Genomic DNA, 16,097 nt, shown 5'->3' on the forward strand with positions numbered 1-16,097 from the left:
CATGCGACCCCCCCCCCCCAACGAATCTATCCATTACAGTAAATGACTGCCAACTTTCTCAAGTCCCACAAGCTCGCTGTCTCGGGGTAATCCTTGACACTGATTTCTCCTTCATACCACATATCCAAGCCCTTTCCACTTCCTGCCACCTTCAACTCAAAAATATTTCACGGATCCGCACATTCCTAAACCAAGAGTCTGTAAAAACCCTAGTCCATACCCCAGGGCAGGGCTGCCACTAGGAATTTTGAGGCCCCATACTGGCAAAATTTTCAGGGCCCCCCCGAGACTCCGCCCAGGCTCCACCCCAGCCCCGCCCCCACCCCTCAAACTGGCCACAGCCCCACCACTCTTTTGGAAAAACTCCACTTCTCACCTATCACACATTAACAGTTCCCATCACCAGATCACACATATAGCCGGCAGCTTTTGTTTTGCCAAACAATTTTTTAAGCCGCCACCACGACAAGGTAGACTCTTTTGGTCGGGCCCTACTCTACTACAACCTATTAATCATTTGTTAAAATAAGCAATACAATCTAGGTATATTTTTATTTGTTTTTCAATTCTTAAAATGACCAATAATATCACATACAAGGGACAAATACTACCTCACCATGATCAGACACCATATTACCACCACATAGAGACCTATAATACTACATACAAGAAAAAAATACCGACACGCCATGTCCAGATCACATATTACCACAACATAGTGACCAAATAGCACAAGCAAGAAACAAATACCGCCGCACCATGGCCGGACAACATATTACCACCACATAGTGACTGAGCACTACAATACTGATCATTAATAAAAAAAACACAATACTAATCTCACCATACGTGTGATTATACACAGTAGATCTGTACATAGTATGCAGTGTCTGTGTAGAGGTAATACAGTGATTATCGGTGACATTATACACAGGAGCTCTGTATATTGGGTCAGTGTACATGTAATACAGCAGTGTTCACCGGTGACATTATACACAGCAGCGCTGTATACAATGTATAGTGTACGGGTAATAAAGTGATCCAGATTACATTATACACAGGAGGTCTGTATACAGTATTAGTGTACAGGTAATACAGTGATCAACAGTGACATACACACGAGAACTGTATATATTGTACAGGTTATACAATTCAAAGAAGCTTTATTGGCAGGACCAAATACACATCAGTTTTGCCAAAGCAAGTGTATAGAGGCAATAGGGATAGGGACTGTGGGGATGTTGGGTAGGAGCGGTGGGGGAGGTGGATGGGGCAGATCCAGGTTGGGGGCTATAGTCCATGGCATAGGGGAGGTGGATGGGGCAGGTTCAGGTTGGGGGCTATAGTCCATGGCATAGGGGAGGTGGATGGGGCAGGTCCATTGTGGGGGCTATAGTCCATGGCATAGGGGAGGTGGATGGGGCAGGTCCAGGTTGGGGGCTATAGTCCATGGCATCAAAGTTCTCTTTCTCGCAGTCTATGACATTCGCTCACATACCGCGCTGCTATCTCCACCGCTCTCTCTTCTTCTTCTTCTTATACTGTGATCAATGACATTATACACAGGAGTTCTATATATAGTATCAGTGTAAAGGTAATACAGTGATCACTGGTGAAATTGTACTCCGGACTGCTGTATATAGTACTCAGTGTACAGTGCCAGTCTACAGGTAAAACACTGACTCACCAGTGACGTCACTAGGTGAAGTCCTTCATCTTTTCTTTTCATCTTCATCCAGCACAGACAACCATCACTTCCAGCCAGGGCTTGTCTCTGCAGGAAATAACACAGTTAGCTAGAGCACCACTTGTAGAACACATTACTTAATTTTTTCTCAAATTCTAAACTACACCAGATGAAGAAAAAAGGCGATATAGTGTCGCTCTGCACAGTAACAGTACCGCCTCCCGCATTTAAAGCAGTATCCTTAAAAAATAAAATAAATACATCATTGAAATAATAATATCCCTTAATTAGCCCTTATGGTAATAATATCCCCCATTGTGACCCCCATGTATCTCATTCCTGGCTCCAGCCATATGTTCTCCAATCCTGCCCTCATGAGTATCCATTCTGCCCCCATGTGATGTTCGATCCTGCCCCATCTGTCCCGTGATCCTGCCCCATCTGTCCCGTGATCCTGCCCCATCTGTCCCGTGATCCTGCCCCATCTGTCCCGTGATCCTGCCCCATTTGTCCCATGATCCTGCCCTATCTGTCCCGTGATCCTGCCCCATCTGTCTTTATTATATCCATCCTGCCCATGATCCTGCACCATGTGTCTCCATCCTGTCCCATGATCCTGCACCATGTGTCTCCATCCTGCCCCATGATCCTGCCCCGTGTCTCCATCCTGCCCCATGATCCTGCACCATGTGTCTCCATCCTGCCCCTTCTGTCTCCATCCTGCCCCTTGGACCTGCCCCATCCTGCCTCATGATCATGCCCCATGATCCTGCCCCATTTGTCTCCATCCTGCCCCATGATCCTGCCACATCTGTCTCCATCCTGCCCCATGTCTCCAACCTGCCCCATGTTTCCATCCTGCCCCATCTGTCTCCATCCTGCCCCGTGTCTCCCATCCTACCCCCCAACCTGCCCCATGTCTCCCATCCTGCCCCCGTGTCTCCCATCCTGCCCCCTGTGTTTCCCACCATCCTGCCCCCGTGTCTCCCATCCTACCATGTCTCGCATCCTGCCCCGTGTCTCCATACTTCCTCCTGTGTCTCCATTCTTCCCCGTGTCTCCATACTTCCCTGTGTCTGCATACTTCCCTGTCTTCATTCTCCCCCGTGTCTCCATACTTCCCTGTGTCTCCATACTTCTGTGTCTCCATTCTGCCCCCGTGCCTCCATACTTCCCTGCGTTTCTATACTTCCCCGTGTCTCCATGCTTCCCCGTGTCCCCATACTTCCCTGTGTCCCCATACTTCCCTGTGTCCCCATACTTCTGTGTTTCAATTCTCCCTGTTTCCATTCTTCCCTGTGTCTCCACACTTCCCCCGTGTCCCCATACTTCCCCGTGTCCCCATACTTCCCTGTGTCCCCATACTTCTGTGTTTCAATTCTCCCTGTTTCCATTCTTCCCTGTGTCTCCACACTTCCCCGTGTCTCCATACTTCCCCGTTTCCATTCTTCTGTGTCTCCAAACTTCCCCCTGCATCTCCATACTTCCCCCTGCATCTCCATACTTCCTTGTGTCTCCATACTTCCTTGTGTCTCCATACTTCCTTGTGTCTCCATTCTGCCCCCTGTGTCTCCATACTTCCCGTGTCTCCATACTTCCGTGTTTCCATTCTCCGTTTCCATTCTTCCCCGTGTCTCCATACTTCCCCCGTGTCTCCATACTTCCGTGTCTCCATACTTCCCCCGTGTCTCCATACTTCCCCCGTGTCTCCATACTTCCCCCGTGTCTCCATACTTCCCGTGTCTCCATACTTCCGTGTTTCCATTCTCCGTTTCCATTCTTCCCCGTGTCTCCATACTTCCCCCGTGTCTCCATACTTCCGTGTCTCCATACTTCCCCCGTGTCTCCATACTTCCCCCGTGTCTCCATACTTCCCCCGTGTCTCCATACTTCCCCCTGTGTCTCCATACTTCCCCCTGTGTCTCCATACTTCCCCCTGTGTCTCCATACTTCCCCGTGTCTCCATACTTCCCCGTGTCTCCATTCTGCCTCGTGTCTCCATACTTCCCCCTGTGTCTCCATACTTCCCCATATCTCCATACTTCCCCCTGTGTCTCCATACTTCCCCCTGTGTCTCCATACTTCCCCCTGTGTCTCCATACTTCCCCATATCTCCATACTTCCCCCTGTGTCTCCATACTTCCCCATATCTCCATTCTGCCCTCTGTGTCTCCATACTTCCCCCGTGTCTCCATACTTCCCCCGTGTCTCCATACTTCCCCCGTGTCTCCATACTTCCCCCTGTGTCTCCATACTTCCCCCTGTGTCTCCATACTTCCCCCTGTGTCTCCATACTTCCCCCTGTGTCTCCATACTTCCCCGTGTCTCCATTCTGCCTCGTGTCTCCATACTTCCCCCTGTGTCTCCATACTTCCCCATATCTCCATACTTCCCCCTGTGTCTCCATACTTCCCCCTGTGTCTCCATACTTCCCCCTGTGTCTCCATACTTCCCCATATCTCCATACTTCCCCCTGTGTCTCCATACTTCCCCATATCTCCATTCTGCCCTCTGTGTCTCCATACTTCCCCGTGTTTCCATTCTTCATTCTCCATTCTGCCCCGTGTCTCCATACTTCCCCCGTGTTTCCATACTTCCCGTGTCTCCATACTTCCCCGTGTCTCCATACTTCCCCGTGTCTCCATACTTCCCCGTGTCTCCATACTTCCCCGTGTCTCCATACTTCCCCGTGTCTCCATACTTCCCCGTGTCTCCATACTTCCCCCTGTGTCTCCATACTTCCCCGTGTCGCCATACTTCCCCCTGTGTCTCCATACTTCCCCCTGTGTCTCCATACTTCCCCGTGTCTCCATACTTCCCCATATCTCCATACTTCCCCGTGTCTCCATACTTCCCCCGTGTTTCCATACTTCCCGTGTCTCCATACTTCCCCGTGTCTCCATACTTCCCCGTGTCTCCATACTTCCCCGTGTCTCCATACTTCCCCGTGTCTCCATACTTCCCCGTGTCTCCATACTTCCCCCTGTGTCTCCATACTTCCCCCTGTGTCTCCATACTTCCCCGTGTCGCCATACTTCCCCCTGTGTCTCCATACTTCCCCCTGTGTCTCCATACTTCCCCGTGTCTCCATACTTCCCCATATCTCCATACTTCCCCATATCTCCATACTTCCCCCTGTGTCTCCATACTTCCCCATATCTCCATTCTGCCCCCTGTGTCTCCATACTTCCCCGTGTTTCCATTCTTCATTCTCCATTCTGCCCCCTGTGTCTCCATACTTCCCCCCGTGTCTCCATACTTCCCCCCGTGTCTCCATACTTCCCCCTGTGTCTCCATACTTCCCCGTGTCTCCATACTTCCCCCTGTGTCTCCATTGTTCCCCCCGTGTCTCCCATTCTGCCCCGGGCTTGCCGCTTTCAATTAAAATAAAAAAATCTTTCCTCTTACCTGGCCGCGCTCCTGCGGCGATGCTCCCTCATGTCAGTAATGCCCTGGTGATATACTATACATTTATGTATTACGTGTCTATGCATTGTACCTGTGTGTTAAATGCAACAGGTACTGTTTATGTGAATAAAGTCTCCACTGGGGGATGGGCTCAGGGCTCTGTATCAATGACATGAGGCAGCCTGTCAGAGAATACAGCTAGTGATTAGTGCCAGTGTTCCCCAGCTCTGAGCTCTCTGGTCGGTGCTGTGTGTGGATGAGATTCCTACACCAACCAGAGAGCACAAAGCTCCGGGGTCACAGTCAGTAAATCACTGCTTCTAGTCTCTGACTGCAGCCCCTGCCTCCCCTCTTTACTCTCCTAAACAATCGGACACATTCAGACCCTTCTTTACCTCCTGTTCAGGGGGTGATTGAGGTCCTGCACAGCTTCCCTCCAGCCACGAGTGTGCAGACGCTGTCCTGCACAGGCTGGAAGTGTGTGTGCAGTGCAGGGACAAGAAGGCATCTAGCAGGTGCCAGACAGGACGAGCCGGGAGGGGCCCAGGGGCAGACACAGACAGCTTGGGGCCCCTGTGCAGGAAATGTGTCTGGGCCCCCCCTTCTTTAAAGGCGGCAAAGCTACATATATATATATATATATATACTGTAGAATATGCCCATGTATAATAAACACCTGTGTCTACTGCATATGTGACATAGTATACATTAATGTATAGGGGTATGGTTCCATGGTCAGGAATCGGCAGCGCTTTGGATGCAGCACATGTCCGCTCGGTCCAAAGCGCTGCTGGCTTTTGTACGAGTGATGCTTCCGCATGTGTTCATTGAATCACCGCATCCTATACATTGGACTGTGATATTTATCTTGTGGAGACTGAGCGTCTCCGCAAGATAAATAGACATGCTACGGTCTAGAAAGATGTGCCGCATGTCCGTCTCTGCAGGGAAGCTGCGGGTGCCGCTGCATACATAGTGGACATTGGATTCCTTGAAATCTCATGCACTATGCTGTAACATCAGGACGCTGCGGACTGGATGCTGCGGATGTACACCGCGTCCAATCTGCAGAGTTTACTGACAGTGGAAACATACCCTTATATGTGTCTATGTATTGTACCTGTGTGTTTAACCCCTTCCCGACCTTTGACGCATACGCTGCGTCATGAAAGTCGGTGCCATTCCGACCCATGACGCAGCATATGCGTCATGGAAAGATCGCGTCCCTGCAGATCAAGTGAAAGGGTTAACTCCCATTTCACCCGATCTGCAGGGACAGGGGGAGTGGTAGTTTAGCCCAGGGGGGGTGGCTTCACCCCCTCGTGGCTACGATCGCTCTGATTGGCTGTTGAAAGTGAAACTGCCAATCAGAGCGATTTGTAATATTTCACCTAAAAATATGGTGAAATATTACAATCCAGCCATGGCCGATGCTGCAATATCATCGGCCATGGCTGGACACACTAATGTGCACCCACCCCACCCCTCCGATCGCCCCCCCCAGCCCCCCGATCTGTGCTCCGCTCCCCTCGGTCCTGTGCTCCGCTCCCCCGTCCTCCTGCCCACTCCCCCCGTGCTCCAATCACACCCCCCGCACTCCGATCCCCCCCCCCGCACAGCGATCCCCCCCCCCGCACAGCGATTTTCCCCCCCCCCGTGTTCCGATCCACCCCCCGTGCTCCGACGCCCCCCCCCCCGTGCCCTGATCTCCCCCCCCCTTATACTTACCTAGCCTCCCGGGGACCGTCCGTCTTCTTTCCTGGGCGCCGCCATCTTCCAAAATGGCGGGCGCATGTGCAGTAAGGTAAGAACTAGGGTTAGGGGTAGGGTTAGGGGTAGGGTTAGGGGTAGGGTTAGGTGTAGGGTTAGGTGTAGGGTTAGGGTTAGGGGTAGGGTTAGGGTTTCGGTATGTGCACACGTATTCTGGTCCTCTGCGGATTTTTCCGCTGCGGATTTGATAAATCCGCAGTGCTAAACCGCTGCGGATTTATGGCGGATTTACCATGTTTTTTCTGCGCATTTCAATGCGGTTTTACAACAGCGATTTTCTATTTGAGCAGTTGCAAAACCGCTGCGGAATCCGCAGAAAGAAGTGACATGCTGCGGAATGTAAACCGCTGCGTTTCCGTGCAGTTTTTCTGCAGCATGTGTACAGCGATTTTTGTTTTCCATAGGTTTGCATTGAACTGTAAACTCATGGGAAACTGCTGCGGATCCGCAGCGTTTTCCGCAGCGTGTGCACATACCTTAAGAATTAGGCTATGTGCACACGGTGCGGATTTGGCTGCGGATCCGCAGCGGATTGGCCGCTGCGGATTCGCAGCAGTGTTCCATCAGGTTTACAGTACCATGTAAACATATGGAAAGCCAAATCCGCTGTGCCCATGGTGCGGAAAATACCGCGCGGGAACGCTGGGTTGTATTTTCCGCAGCATGTCAATTCTTTGTGCGGATTCCGCAGCGTTTTACACCTGTTCCTCAATAGGAATCCGCAGGTGAAATCCGCACAAAAAACACTGGAAATCCACGGTAAATCCGCAGGTAAAACGCAGTGCCTTTTACCCGCGGATTTTTCAAAAATGGTGCTGAAAAATCTCATACGAATCCGCAACGTTGGCACATAGCCTTAGGGCTAGGGTTGGGTTGGAATCAGGGTTGTGGTTAGGGTTAGGGGTGTGTTGGGGTTACGGGTGTGTTGGGGTTAGGGTTGTGATTAGGGTTACGGCTACAGTTGGGATAAGGGTTAGGGGTGTGTTGGAGTTAGAATTGAGGGGTTTCCACTGTTTAGGCACATCAGGGGGTCTCCAAACGCAACATGGCGCCACCATTGATTCCAGCCAATCTTGTATTCAAAAAGTCAAATGGTGCTCCCTCACTTCCGAGCCCCGACGTGCACCCAAACAGTGGTTTACCCCCACATATGGGGTACCAGCATACTCAGGACAAACTGCGCAACAATTACTGGGGTCCAATTTCTCCTGTTACCCTTGTGAAAATAAAGAAATGCTTGATAAAACATCATTTTTGAGGAAAGAAAAATGATTTTTTATTTTCACGGCTCTGCGTTGTAAACGTCTGTGAAGCACTTGGGGGTTCAAAGTGCTCACCACATATCTAGATAAGTTCCTTGGGGGGTCTAGTTTCTAAAATGGGGTCACTTGTGGGGGGTTTCTACTGTTTAGGCACACCAGGGGCTCTGCAAACGCAATGTGACGCCCGCAGACCATTCCATCAAAGTCTGCATTTCAAAAGTCACTACTTCCCTTCTGAGCCCCGACGTGTGCCCAAACTGTGGTTTACCCCCACACATGGGGTATCAGCGTACTCAGGAGAAACTGGACAACAACTTTTGGGGTCCAATTTCTCCTGTAACCCTTGGGAAAATAAAAAATTCTGGGCTAAATAATTATTTTTGAGGAAAGAAAACTTATTTATTATTTTCACGGCTCTGCATTATAAACTTCTATGAAGCACTTGGGGGTTCAAAGTGCTCACCACACATCTAGATAAGTTCCTTTCGGGGTCTAGTTTCCAAAATGGGGTCACTTTTGGGGGGTTTCTACTGTTTATGCACATCAGGGGCTCTGCAAACGCAACGTGACGCCCGCAGAGCATTCCATCAAAGTCTGCATTTCAAAACGTCACTACTTCAATTCCGAGCCCCGGCATGTGCCCAAACAGTAGTTTACCCCCACATATGGGGTATCACCGTACTCAGGAGAAACTGGACAACAAATATTGGGGTCAAATTTCTCCTGTTACCCTTTGTAAAATAAAAATTGCAGGCTAAAAGATAATTTTTGAGAAAATAATTTTTTTTTTTTATTTTCATGGCTCTGCGTTATAAACTTCTGTGAAGCACTTGGGGGTTCAAAGTCCTCACCACACATCTAGATTAGTTCCTTTGGGGGTCTAGTTTCCAAAATGGGGTCATTTCTGGGGGATCTCCAATGTTTAGGCACACAGGGGCTCTCCAAACGTGACATGGTGTCCGCTAATGATTGGAGCTAATTTTCCATTTAAAAAGCCAAAAGGCGTGCCATCCCTTCCGAGCCCTGCCGTGCGCCCAAACAGTGGTTTACCCCCACATATGGGGTATCAGCGTACTCAGGACAAACTGGACAACAATATTTGGGGTCCAATTTCTCCTATTATCCTTGGCAAAATAGGAAATTCCAGGCTAAAAAATCATTTTTGAGGAAAGAAAAATTATTTTTTATTTTCATGGCTCTGCGTTATAAACTTCTGTGAAGCACCTGGGGGTTTAAAGTGCTCAATATGCATCTAGATAAGTTCCTTGGGGGGTCTAGTTTCCAAAATGGGGTCACTTGTGGGGGAGCTCCAATGTTTAGGCACACAGGGGCTCTCCAAACGCGACATGGTGTCCGCTAACAATTGGAGCTAATTTTCCATTCAAAAAGTCAAATGGCGCGCCTTCCCTTCCGAGCCCTGCCGTGTGCCCAAACAGTGGTTTACCCCCACACATGAGGTATCGGCGTACTCGGGAGAAATTGCCCAACAAATTTTATGATCCATTTTTTCCTACTGCCCATGTGAAAATGAAAAAATTGAGGCGAAAAGAATTTTTTTGTGAAAAAAAAAGTACTTTTTCATTTTTACGGATCAATTTGTGAAGCACCTGGGGGTTCAAAGTGCTCACTATGCATCTAGATAAGTTCCTTGGAGGGTCTAGTTTCCAAAATGGGGTCACTTGTGGGGGAGCTCCAATTTTTAGGCACACGGGGGCTCTCCAAACGTGACATGGTGTCCGCTAAAGAGTGGAGCCAATTTTTGATTCAAAAAGTCAAATGGCGCTCCTTCCCTTCCAAACCCTGCCGTGCGCCCAAACAGTGGTTTACCCCTACATATGAGGTATCAGCGTACTCAGGACAAATTGGACAACAACTTTCGTGGTTCAGTTTCTCCTTTTACCATTGGGAAAATAAAAAAATTGTTGCTAAAACATAATTTTTGTGACTAAAAAGTTAAATGTTCATTTTTTCCTTCCATGTTGCTTCTGCTGCTGTGAAGCACCTGAAGGGTTAATAAACTTCTTGAATGTGGTTTTGAGTACCTTGAGGGGTGCAGTTTTTAGAATGGTGTCACTTTTGGGTATTTTCAGCCATATAGACCCCTCAAACTGACTTCAAATGTGAGGTGGTCCCTAAAAAAAATGGTTTTGTAAATTTCGTTGTAAAAATGACAAATCGCTGGTCAAATTTTAACCCTTATAACTTCCTAACAAAAAAAAAGGTTGTTTCCAAAATTGTGCTGATGTAAAGTAAACATGTGGGAAATGTTATTTATTAACTATTTTGTGTCACATATCTCTCTGGTTTAATAGAATAAAAATTCAAAATGTGAAAATTGCAAAATTTTCAAAATTTTCGCCAAATTTCCGTTTTTATCACAAATAAATGCAGAATTTTTTGACCTAAATTTTCCACTATCATGAAGCCCAATATGTCACGAAAAAACAGTCTCAGAACCGCTAGGATCCGTTGAAGCGTTCCTGAGTTATTACCTCATAAAGGGACACTGGTCAGAATTGCAAAAAACGGCAAGGTCTTTAAGGTCAAAATAGGCTGGGTCATGAAGGGGTTAATGCAACAGATACAGTATATGTGAATAAAGTCTTCACTGGGGGATGGGCTCAGGGGTCAGTCCCAGCCTGGATCTGATACTGCAGTGATGACTGGAGTCCCGTCAGAGAATAGACCCAGTGATTTAGGGACTGTGTTCCTGAGCTCTGAACTCTCTGGTCCCTGCTGTGTGTGGATGAAAATCCTGCACTGACCAGAGAACACAAAGCTCCGGGGGGTCACAGTCAGTAAATCACTGCTTCTAGTCTCTGACTGCAGCCCCTGTCTCCCCTCTGTACTCTGCAAACAATCCGTCACATTCAGGCCGTTCTTTACCTCCTGTTCAGGAGTGATTGAGGTCCTGCACAGCTGCAGCTTCCTTCCAGGCATGAGTGTGCAGACGCCGTTCTGCACAGGCTGGAAGTGTGTGCAGGAGAAGGTGCCAGACAGGACGAGCCGGGAGGAGGAGCAGCCGTGAAGAAGACAGGAGATGTCTCACCTCTGCGCACGGATCCTATCCTGAAGCTGCACGCCGGCAGCTTCCTGTCTCGCACAGCCGCAGCGTGGAATGATGATGTCATTCAGCTGAGCCGCTGCTGTCTGTGTGAGAAAGGAAGCAGGAAGCATCCATTCCCTGCAGATCCGTTGCCATTTTCTCTTGCAGGCAGCGGAGCTGCAGGGATTGCTCCATGCCTGCCGCACATGAGGGCAATCTGGCCAGGGGGCCCCCGAAGCCTTGGGGCCGGATAGACTGGCCAGATTGCCTTCTATATTAGCCACCCTCAGGGGTGAACCTAGCCTCTCTGCTGCCTGAGGCGAACAGAAAAATGGCGCCCCCCCCCCCCCCCCCCACAGTCCCTGCCTCACTGCCTGTGCACACACATCCCTCCACCAGACCCGGTAATCGCCGCTCACAGTAGCATACCAGCAGAGGTGTAACTAGGGTTTCTGGCACCAGGGACAAGAATTCATTTTGGTGCCCCCCCTCCGCCAAGGACATATGCGATTTGCACACTCAGTCATGTGCCCACAAGCTCCTCTCCCTAATGCTCTCAATGTTCAGTGAAAAACTGAGAAGCTATAGAGAAGCTCGTTGTCACAGGACCATAAGTATGAAAGTCGCATATGAGTGAAGTGTCCATGTGACGACTACTGGAACCTGCAGAGCTGAATCCTGAGATCGCAGCTTCTGAATTCTCACAACGCATGCACTGCACACTACTAGGATTCTCCCTTGCCAGTGGACAGTCATGTCAGCACAAGCATGTGATTTGTATACTTCTGACCACATTCCGACTAGACGTCCCGGCCTCGCTTAGTTCATTTTCAATGACGGAGGCTACACATGTCTAGTCAGCACATGACCGCATGTATGTAAATCGCCGGCGCTGAGACGCAGTTGCAGCCACCGCTGGAGGAAGGTGAGTATTACGTCTTCATAAGGAGGGGGGGCGGGCACTTGACCCCGGAGTTTTATAAAAAAAAACAAAAACAAAAAAACTAGCAGTTACTATAGAGTCTGCCGCCCTCTCTCTTCTGCCGCCTGAGCCAAAGGGCTCAAATAGTCAATTCGCTAATGGTAGCAGCGTCCCTGGCCGCCCTGCAGGGGCCACCCAGAGCCTCCGGTGCAGCTGCACCGGTTGAACCGGCGGTATGTCCGCCCATGCCATACCCTCATCATCTCCCGCCTCGACTACTGTAACCTCCTGCTCTGTGGCCTCCCCTCTAACACTCTCACACCCCTCCAATCTATACTAAACTCAGCTGCCCGACTAATCCACCTGTCCCACCGCTATTTCCCGGCCTCTCCCCTCTGTCAGTCCCTTCACTGGCTCCCCATTACCCAGAGACTCCAATACAAAAGCCTAACCATGACATACAAAGCCATCCACAACCTGTCTCCTCCATACATCTGTGACCTCGTCTCCCGGTACTTTCCTGCACGCAACCTCCGATCCTCACAAGATCTCCTTCTCTACTCCCCTCTTATCTCCTCTTCCCACAATCGCATACAAGATTTCTCTCGCGCATCACCCCTACTCTGGAACTCTCTACCACAACATATCAGACTCTCATCAAAACCTTCAAAAAGAATGTGAAAACCCACGTCTTTTGACAAGCTTACAACCTGCAGTAACCACTGATCGACCAAACCACTGCACGACCAGCTCTATCCTCACCTACTGTATCCTCACCCATCCCTTGTAGATTGTGATCCCTCGCGGGCAGAGTCCTCTCTTCTCCTTTACCAGTTGTGACTTGTATTGTTCAAGATTATTGTACTTGTTTTTATTATGTATACCCCTCCTCACATGTAAAGCGCAATGGAATAAATGGTGCTATAATAATAAATAATAATAATAATCCTCTGGAATTCCACCCCTCAACACGTCCGATTATCTACCACCCTCGGATCCTTCAGATGGAACCTGAAAACCCATCTCTTCAGAAAAGCCTACAGCCTGCAATAACTATTCTGCCGCCTCACGACCACCCGAGCTGCCACCTCACAACCACCTGAGCTCCGCCTCACCACCACCAGAGCTGCTGCACCCCCGACCTTCTGCCTCCTCCCCATTATCCCGTAGAATGTAAGTTCGCAAGGACAGGGTCCTCTCCCCTCTATACCAGTCTGTCATTGAAAATTTGTTTACTGTAAAAGATATCTATAACTCTGTACATAACCCCTTTCTCATATACAGCACCATGGAATTAATGGTGCTATATAAATAAATAATAATAATAATACTGCAATTCTTTGGGAGAAAATCCATTCATAAAACTCAATTTTGCTGCAAGATAAATTGACATTTTCAAAAAAGCATAATTAAAAAATGCACAGCAGGTCAATTTATGCAAAGAAGAAAAAAAAATATTTTTTTTTTTTTAAAAAGAACAGTGGGCATAAGATATCTATAAATCCCATCCACTTTGCTAGAACTGGAAGACGCTTCCTTTTCGTGCAGCACAAGAACTCATTGTGTGCACTCGATGCGGATTTTGCTGCGGATCCACAGCGTTCCCACAGCTGCGGATCCGCAGCAGTTTCCCATGCGTTTACAGTTCAATGTAAACCTATGGGAAACAAAAAACGCTGTGCACATGCTGCTGAAAAAAAACACGCGGAAACGCAGCGGTTTACATTCCGCAACATGTCATTTCTTTCTGCGGTTTTACAACTGCTCCAATAGAAATCCATAGTTGTAAAACCGCAGTGAAATCCGCAGAAAAACCGCGGTAAATCCGCGATAAATCCGCAGCGGTTTTGCACTGCGTATTTATCAAATCCGCTGCGGAAAAATCCGCAGTGGACCAGAATACGTGTGCACATAGCCTCAGCCTTCATTTTACTTTCCGACCACTACCACACCTGGATATATTTCCACCTCTTCGTCAAGAAAAGAATTGCAAGAAAGGAAGTTCCCATAGAAAACAGCTTCATTCTTTTTCCAAACTTTTTCTTCATTACACAGCTGCTGCTGCAAAAAAAAGAAAAGTAAAAAAGTAGTTAATTTCAGAGGGGACACCTGTGAAAACAGAATGACAACAGGGCTGAGATTCTCATAGTCCTGACAAGCCTTTTGTTTGGGGCCTTCAGAGAGGGACATTGTTGATCTGTCCTCTGTGGTCACCTCAGCTGTGACAGTCTGAAATTAGACCATTATCTGCTATTGAGGGAAGGTGCAAAGAACAAACAGAAAAGCAGAGAGGGGGAAGGGAAACTCAAGAGGACAAACATTTACCTGGGTCTTCCAAGCCCTCTGCTCATTCCATAAGTTGCAGGCGTGAATGAAGCTTAATTGCCTCCTATGGATCCTAATTATGACCTCAGTGTGTCCTTCATGAGGCCTTTTCATATGGAAGAGGCAGGGGTGTAGAACTCTTTGCTCTTGCTTTATCTGCTCATTTACAAATGAAAATGTCCTGTGTAATGTTGATACCATAGAAAACAATGTATAAAAGCTCAGCAGTCACACAGAGGTCTTGCCTGCATTTCTAGGTTAGAGCATTGTGCTTGAGACACCTTTGTCCTTTATGGAACAATAGACTTCCCACAAGAAGGGGATTTGTAACCAAAATAATCAGAAAATCGTGCAATTAGTGAAAGTGCCTATAAACAGGTTTGTTTCACTTATTGATACACCTACTGTATGAGAGGGACAGCGATTCCCGTATATGCCATCTGTTTGTATGGTACAGCCTATTCTAATGCTGGGTGAGTATCCACAAATATGGCCACATATTATTACCTGCATTTACGGCTTATTCGCACATCTGTGTTTAAACAGATACTTGAAAAAATGGCACCGGTGTCATCAGAGTGTCCGTCTTTACCATCAGTTTCATCAGTGTTTTTCACAGATGGATAAAGAAATAAATTACAAAGTTTCTATACTTTGCAAAGTGAAACATAAGCAGTGCAAGGATGGCACACTGATTCATGTGCTGGATGTGTTTTTCATGGACCCATGGGTTTGTATTGGTCCTATTTCATCCGTGTTGCCAGAAAAACACAGACATATGAACAGCAGGATAGATTATAATGTTGTATCCATGAAAAAAAAAAAATGCAACACAGACGTCTGAACCAGGCCTTATACCATGACTGCGATTTGTCCCTGCTGCTACTCTGTGTCCTCTGATTTACCTGTACTATTGCAACATTCTATATGAAAGCAAATTGTGACATGCCCTATTATGTGCTGTAATATAGACTCTTAAATTAAGATTTTGTTGTGAGTCGCTTCACAAGAATTAAGCAACATGGAGAGCTATTTTGCTGATTTCTTAACCCCTTTCTGCCATTAGACGTACTATTCCGTCCATGTGACCCAGGCCCTACTTCCCATGGACGGAATAGTACGTTATAGGCGATCGGCCGCGCTCATGGGGGGAGCACGGCCAATCGCCGCCGAGTGTCAGCTGATTATTACAGCTGACATCTGGCACTATGTGCCAGGAGCGGTCACGGACATGATCGCGTTGTTCAGAGGGTCTCCTACATCCTCTTCCCGGCAGGCCCTGGATCCAAAATTGCCACGGGGTTCCTTGGGGGTCCTGCAGGAAGGTGGCTTGCAAGCGCCTGATCAGAGCAGGCACCAGCAAGCCTCCTACAGTGCCTGTCAGATCGCTGATCTGACACAGTGCTTTGCAAAGTGTCAGATCAGCGATCTGACACTAAAGCATAATGTACCACCCTACATGTGTAAAAAAAAATCGTAAATAATGAAAAAAAAAATATTGTTCCAATAAATACATTTCTTTGTCTAAAAAAAAAAAACAATAAAAGTACACATATTTAGTATGGCCGCGTCCGTAACGACCCGACCTATAAAACTGTCCCACTAGTTAACCCCTTCAGTGATCACCGTAAAAAAAAAAAGGCACAAAACAACGCTTTATTATCATACCACAGAACA

At 48.0% G+C, this 16,097-nt stretch overlaps 1 long non-coding RNA gene across 1 annotated transcript; it reads right to left on the minus strand.

The window, feature by feature from the left end:
• Window positions 1–1,173: 1,173 nt before the first annotated feature.
• On the minus strand, window positions 1,174–14,142 carry LOC138674060 (uncharacterized). The gene is made up of 3 exons (XR_011320456.1): window positions 14,048–14,142; window positions 1,688–1,774; window positions 1,174–1,541 (listed from the first exon to the last, which is right to left on the minus strand). It is a non-coding gene; the product is annotated as an uncharacterized lncRNA (long non-coding RNA).
• Window positions 14,143–16,097: the final 1,955 nt, after the last annotated feature.

This window comes from Ranitomeya imitator, chromosome 4 (assembly GCF_032444005.1).
Source record: "Ranitomeya imitator isolate aRanImi1 chromosome 4, aRanImi1.pri, whole genome shotgun sequence".
NCBI classification, from domain to species: domain Eukaryota; kingdom Metazoa; phylum Chordata; class Amphibia; order Anura; family Dendrobatidae; genus Ranitomeya; species Ranitomeya imitator.